General features: G+C 47.9%; 1 protein-coding gene across 1 annotated transcript in view; it reads right to left on the reverse strand.

The window, feature by feature from the left end:
- The window catches only part of si:dkey-112m2.1 (transmembrane protein 132C), a 399,699-nt gene that overhangs the window by 123,446 nt on the left and 268,753 nt on the right, over nt 1-7,500 (reverse strand). The gene's annotated exons all lie outside the window — the stretch shown is intronic.

Consider the following 7,500-nt stretch of genomic DNA (forward strand, 5'->3'; position numbering starts at 1 on the left):
TACGTTCACCATACACTATTCATTCAACCCATCCAGCTGGCCAATCCCGTGTGTCTGCCTCCTCCTCTGCCTATGCCATGACAGTCATCTCTGCTGCAAGTGACAGACACTGAGACCCCACCCAACCCCCCCGCCCCCCACACACACACACACACTCTGCTGCCCAGCCCCCACTCCCTCCACCACCCCTCTCCACCGGCCGCCCACACTCCACACCTTACTCGTACTATCTTGCTTTGCTCAAGGGACATTGGAATACAGGTAGTTATAGGCAGTAATGTACTGTATCCCACACAAATACATCGACAGACACCAATAAACCCCCCCCACACACACACACACACCCCAGGCTGCCCAGTCCCTACTCCCTCCAACACCCCCCCCCTCCCTCCACCCCCACTCCACCGTCTGCCCACCTCCCCCTTCCTCCACACCTTACTCCAAGGACTTATGCATTTATGGATGTGTACAAGAGGCGTGCGGCTGCGGCTGTGGAGCATCAGTCTAATGCATATTCCCCTGTGTTGAAGTGGCACTGGAGGCAGCCGTAAACTAATCCTCCTCCCTCCAAGTGTGTGTGTGTGTGTGTGTGTGTGTGCGTGCGTGCGTGCGTGCGTGCGTGTTTGTGTGTCTACGTGCACTCATGTGTGTGTGTGTGTGTGTGTGTGTGTGTGTGTGTGTGTGTGTGTGTGTGTGTGTGTGTGTGTGTGTGTGTGTGTGTGTGTGTGTGTGTGTGTGTGTGTGTGTGTGTGTGTGTGTGTGTGTGTGTGTGTGTATGTGTCTGTCTGGGGCATCAGGGTTCGGGCCTTGAGGCTGCTGTTGCAATATTCATGGCACTCTCCAGTTGATTTGCTTAGCGTTGTTCTCATCGCAACTTAAGAGATTTAAGAAGAATGCTCTGCCAGGGGGGGATGGCATTCGTTGAAAAATGGCCGTCCTTGGGGGTGCATAGGCAAGCAGGAGCCCCCCCCCTCACACACACACACACACACACACACACAGGGACACACAGAGAGGGACATACACACGCCCACACACATGCACTCATCGACACACGCACGAAGAGATGAACGTACACACATACTTAAACTTCACACACAGGGACACACGCAGAGACACGCACGCCCCGCACACACGCACTCACACACATACGCACACACCGACACACGGATGAACAGACGAACACACACACACAAACGTTCACACATACTTAAACTTCACACACAGGGACACACACAGAGACAGGCACGCCATGCACACACGCACTCACACACACACGCACACACCTACACACGGACGAACAGACGAACACACACGCACAAACGTACACACATACTTAAACTTCACACACAGGGACACACACAGAGACAGGCACGCTCGCACACACACACTCACTGACACACGCACAAACGAACGCACGCACCCGTGTATACACATACTTATACTTCCAAAATTCTCACGGCCCGCTCCCCAAGCCCCCAAACACTCACACCAAGGCAGGTTGTTGCATTGGCAATACATTACCTATGCAAAAAGACAGAATGAAAAATTCCATCCCATTGGTGCAAGACAACTTTTGTAAACTATTTTTCTTGTCCCAATTTTTTCCCCGTTTTTTCAGTTAGTTTTCTACGACAGTGTGGTCTAATAAAAGCAGGAGGAGAAGGGGAACAGAACAAAAGAAGAGGATGAGGAGGCCCCCACAGGCTAGATGTGGCTGCAGCCTAGGGGCCCCTACCTGCAAGGAGGAAAAATTCTTCTGTCTTGCTCAGTGCAGTTTTTTGTGTATTTAATAATCCCCTTCACAATTGGAAACATATTGTCCTTGAATCCTAGCTTGTAATTAAGAGAGTGTCTATGTAAATTTGTCACAAAAAAATGGGGGGGGGGCAACAACCCGTAGCCTAGGGGTGCCAGGCCATCTTAATTCGGCCCTGTGCATGAAGGGTGGTGTTTTTAAGGAAGAGGAGGAGAGGAGGAGAAGGAGAACAGAAGAAGAGGATGAGGAGCAGGAGGGATGAATAAGGAGTAGGAAGAGGATGAAGAGGAATGGATGGATGGATGGATGGATTGATGGATGGATGGATGGATGGATGGAAGAGAAGAGAAGAGAAGAGAAGAGAAGAGAAGAGAAGAGAAGAGAAGAGAAGAGAAGAGAAGAGAAGAGAAGAGAAGAGGAGAGAAGAGAAGAGGAGGAAGATGAAGAGAAAGACGTTGAGGAAGAGAATGAGGATGATGAGGAGGAGGAGGAAGATGTGGAGGAGGAAGATTGTGGATGGGTAGGATTCTGTCTATTTAATAATTCCCTTCACCATTGGAAACATATTGTCCTTGAATCCTAGCTCGTAATTATGAGACTGTCTATGTAAATTTGTCAAAGAAATTCTCCTACAGGGGGCCCCACAGCAACCTGAAGCCTAGGGCTCCAGGCCATCTTACTGTAATCCGGCCCTGTGAACGGTGGTGTTTTTGAAGCCCATCACTGTAATGAGGGATGATGCAGCAGGCGCGCCTCGCTCGCCTTGCCTTGCCTTGCCATCACATTAGGATGATGCAGTGACCAGGAGCCCACTATTTCTCTTCTCTCGCCTCTCCATAAAGTGTCTCGTGAACTTTAATATACTGTAGTACCAGTAGCACTCCCAGAGGACGAACGCACTCTACGTGGTAGCAGGGCCGCTGACAGTTTTGGCTGGGCCCGGGACAAAGTCATGTGCAGGGCCCCCTCGCCCAACTAATGCAATATAATGAGGACCCATTTGCTGGCCCCCATTCTCCCTGGGCCTGGGACAAGCAACCCCTTTGTCCCCATGTCGGCATCCCTGCGTGGCTGTCGTGCCGGCAGTGCCACTGACTGCTGCTCCTCTGTGTAATTTATGGAAAATGGGTCAAAAACAAAAACGCTTTGTGTATGCCAAGTCAAAATTGTTAACGATCGGGAAGTTAACACCGGTCACGGTGCACAGGTAGTTCAGGAGTGACTTTCCACACTGACATTTGAAATTATGAGGGTTCCCTAAATGCTACTTCACTTATATTGGTCTAAAAAAAAGACCCTCTTGCAGCACCTGAGGGCGAAGTCATTTGTGTTGCAGTTTTACAACCCAGCAAACCGATAAAGCATCATAGCTATAGCGTGTTCATTTACCTTTGTTGTGTGCGAAAGGCTTTTTGGCATGAATAGGACGCTTGCTTTGAAAGGGTGATTGTGCGAAGGCGATATAAAATATTTCATTACAAAGGCTAGACAGGTATCAAAGACACTGCAATGCCAAAAGCTTTTCAAGAATGAAAAAAGGAATACACTAGAGATTATGAATTGCAACCCCATGGACGGATGTTCGGAAGCAGATGAGAGTCTGTAAGTCTGTCAGTACAGAAGTCTGTAATTGTGTGACTTGTATTCCCTTCATGACTTCCTTTGCATGGGAATTGAAAGGTTCTTCAGGTTCAGGGCTTGACTGGCCATCTGGCATAGCACGCATTTCCCGGTGAGCCCCACACTCTCGTGGGCCGTTATTTCTGAAAATAGGGCCCACTAAGGTGCGGGCCCACCGGTGAGTCAGTTCTGCTATGTAGTATGAGGGGCCCCTTTAAAACAAAAGTGCCCGGGCCTATTTCTCCCCCAGTCCACTGACTCACCGGTGGGCCCTGCACCTTCGTGGGCCCCTATTTTAATTTCTGAAAATAGGGCCTTCTAGGGTGCGGAGCCCACCGGTGAGAGTCAGTTCTGCTAATTATGCGTGGCCCCTTTAATTAAGCCAAAAGTGCCCGGGCCCTATTTCTCCCCCAGAACAGCCCTGTTCAGTACAGGCTTCAACACACCGGTTTGAACTGTGGTCAGTGATGTGCTCAGACCATCCTCAGCTGACCTCTCCTCTCAGCGGAGGAAGAGGAGGAGGGAGGGAGGGAGGAGGAGGAAGAGGAGGAGGGAGAAAGGAGGAGGGAGGAGGAGGAGGAAGGAGGGAGGAGTAGGGAGGGAGGAGGGAGAGAGGAGGGAGGAGGAGGAAGGAGGGAGGAGTAGGGAGGGAGGAGGAGAATTGGCATTCTGTGGAGGGAGGAAGGAGGAAGTGGGAGGGAGGAGGAGGGAGGAGCAGGGAGGAGGAGGTGAATTGACATTCTGAGGAGGTGCCACTCTTCCTGGAGAGGGCAACAGGGGCCCTCCCTGTGAGCTTCTTGGTAAATGGTAGTAACCTTGAGTGCACTGCCCTGACACGGCACCCAGAGACATGAGAACCTGGCTGCTCCACACCAGAGGAGCCTGGGCAAGGCTGCACGTGTGAGAGGAATACCAAACTGCTAGCATAATGCTACAAATAAATAAAATAAAAAAATAAAAAAAACAATGCAAACACTTTCTAGGAATGCAATCCAAACAGCCTATGTAGCCAAGATATCATACAGCAAATATACAAGATATTTGTACAACTGTAGCTAGGGGTGCAAATTATCGATTAATTCATTAATCATTAGTTGATAGCCTTATCGATCAATTTAGGATTAATTGATACGCTGCGTTTTCCTCCCGAAATCTCAATGTTTCTCGAAAAAAAACTACTCAATCTAAACATTTTAATTAAAATTTGAGATAAAATACCACATTTAAATAAATTCTATTTCAATTCTTCAATCCAAAGTTGATTTACATATTCCCACTATTCACACCCCTCTTCACACACACTCTTCACATGCCCATTTCACCTGGGTCTCTTGTCAGTTGAATTGATGATTCATTGCGATTAACGTTTTTTAATCGATTAACGCATTGATCGATTAAAGTCGATTAATCGATTAATCGTTTGCATCCCTAACTGTAGAATACTGTAAGTATCCTCAACTGTTTGTGGGTCAATGACGTTTTAGTAGTAGCACACGTCAGGGTGGCACAACTACAGCTAATGGCATGACTGCCCATGTATGATGCATGATAACAGTGTGTTCTTAGTCTTATGAGCCAATCGCTATAACGGTGAGCCCATTATAAAGCTTTTCATCCCCCCATCACAGTCATTATGGAACCATGTGCAGGGATGACCTATGCTTATGCTTCTGCTAAATTGGTGTATCATTATTTTAATCATTTCTGACAACCTAAACCCCGACCCCTTATTAAATAGTCATTATGAGATGCAGCCATGGACTAATGGTTAGGGTGGTGGACGTAAAAGCAGAGGGTTGCAGGTCTCTCTACACCTCCAGCCCTGACCAAAGTGGCCTTGAGCAAGGCACCTGACCCCACACTGCTCCAGGGGCTGTAACCAATACCCTGTAAAATAATTGTCGCTTTGGATTTTTTTTTTAAGCGTCAGCTAAGTATAATGTAGTACTAATGTAGTGAGATGCTAGCCTGGTGACGCCATCCTATGTACTCCACCCAAAGATGTTGGCTCCGCACCTAGTCTGGCAAAAGCCTCCCTGCTCGGTTCGCTCACTGTTTAGCCAATCAGCAAACAGTTGAGACTGGTGATGCAGAACTCACCCGCGAAGGTCACCCGATTAAGGTAACTATATTCACACTTTTGTTTTGCTATTTTGGTGCTTTTGCAACGCTATATCCTAACAGACATGCTGATAAAGCACAATATGGGTTTTAATTGAATTCGGAACTCCAATGAATTTAAATGGCAGAGTAAGATCAGACCATCTCCCACCCTCTACGGGGACGGATTCCTCTTGGCTTTTGCCCCACTGTTTGATGGAGTCAACAGTCACTTTCGCCCAGGCTAGTGAGATGCACCAGTAAATGTGTGACCCTCTGTTGAAAAATCCATTTCCTCTGGCTTTAGCGCTGTACCATACAGTTGCACCGGCTGGTTGAGGGTTTGAGTCTCAAGTGGTAACCTGTGCAGGGATGACCTACAGGTGTGCATATGCTTCTGCTAAATTGGTGTCATCATTATTTTATTTATTTATGACCATCAAAACCCCGACCACCTTGTTAAATAGTCATTATGAGATGCACCAGTAAACTTGTGACCCTCTGTTGAAAAATCCATTTCCTCTGGCTTTAGCACTGTACCATACAGTTGCACCGGCTGATGAGGATGCCAATTAAAACAGTGTGGGGCAGAAGAGGTGGTGGGTGAGGGGGGGGGGGGGGGGGTTGGGTTGGGGTCAGGGGGCGGTGGGTGATGGTGGTGGTGGGGGCGAAGGGGGCGAGGCGGGGTGTGGGGGGGTGGGTGTGGGTGATGGGGGGTGTGAGTGCTTTATGGAGCAGCTGTGCCCAACGAAGCGCAAACACTGCCGTGTAAATATTTACTCACATTGGCCGAGAGAGCAAACTGTTGTTGTGCTTCTCATAACCTACAGCTGAACTCTCTCCACTTGCTCACAGTGCTACAGTAATCACTGCATTACAGCAGTCATGGGTTGGCTCATGAGCTGATGCTGCTGTAGCCTTAGTGATGTTCTTTAGACCGGCACAGATGAAAAAGCAGTGTTAATTCCACATTAATTTGAGAATAAATGGTCCCAATTGACGTATTATCTATCTATCTATCTATCTATCTATCTATCTATCTATCTATCTATCTATCTATCTATCTATCTATCTATCTATCTATCTATCTATCTATCTATCTATCTATCTATCTATCTATCTATCTATCTATCTATCTATCTAGCTAGCTCGTTCTATGGGTAAGAATTGGGACATTGCATTTTTTTTGGGGGGGGGGGGGGGTGTTATCATTGGCAACGCATTACGCTTTCATGCTACAACATAAATCCCACAGCAATAAGTAATTTTGTTAATCTCTGTGTGCAACAACATCGGGTATATTTGTATTTCACCCTAAAAGGAGTTACACGTAATACTGGATTAAGTATATTTTTCCTTTAATCTTGAACACAGTTCGTCTTCGCCCACTTTTTTTTGCCAAGAAAGCAAATGCAGCAGAGTCTTCTAGAGCTTCATAAGTAACCACACTAGCATAAAACATGGGGGAGAATTTGTCAGACCAGTGACAGCTTGCAGGAAAGGATATGACAAGGCAACACTGGGCATTAGGTTGAAAGGGAAGCAAGGTTTAAAGGCAGGGGGTCTTAGCAACAACTTATCAATCACTGCGAAAGCTCCACATACGGTAAATCTCGCCTATTTGAAAAGGAGAAAGAAACACGACCATGCGGAAAACCTTTCAGCAAAGGGAGAAAAAAAGGGGGGAAAATCAGCTGTCTGTGGAGGCATATTCAGCCAGGCAGACTTCACGACAGGGCTGGACTGGCCACCTGGCATAGTGGGCATTTCCCGGTGGGCCCTGCACCCTTGTGGGCCCCTACTTTCAGAAAAGTAAAGATTTTTGTTTTACTTTTCTGAAAATAGGGGGAAACGAGGGTGCGGGGCCCACCGTTGAGTCAGTTCTGCACCGCTAACTATGAGGGGCCCCTTTAAGTCAGAAGTGCCCGGGCCGGGCTCTATTTCTCCCCCAGTCCAGTCCTGCTTCATGGGGCATGGGGGATGGGGGGCTGGACGTAAGCTGTTGACAGGCAGTCAGATAC

Source organism: Engraulis encrasicolus, chromosome 11, assembly GCF_034702125.1.
Source record: "Engraulis encrasicolus isolate BLACKSEA-1 chromosome 11, IST_EnEncr_1.0, whole genome shotgun sequence".
NCBI classification, from domain to species: Eukaryota; Metazoa; Chordata; class Actinopteri; order Clupeiformes; family Engraulidae; genus Engraulis; species Engraulis encrasicolus.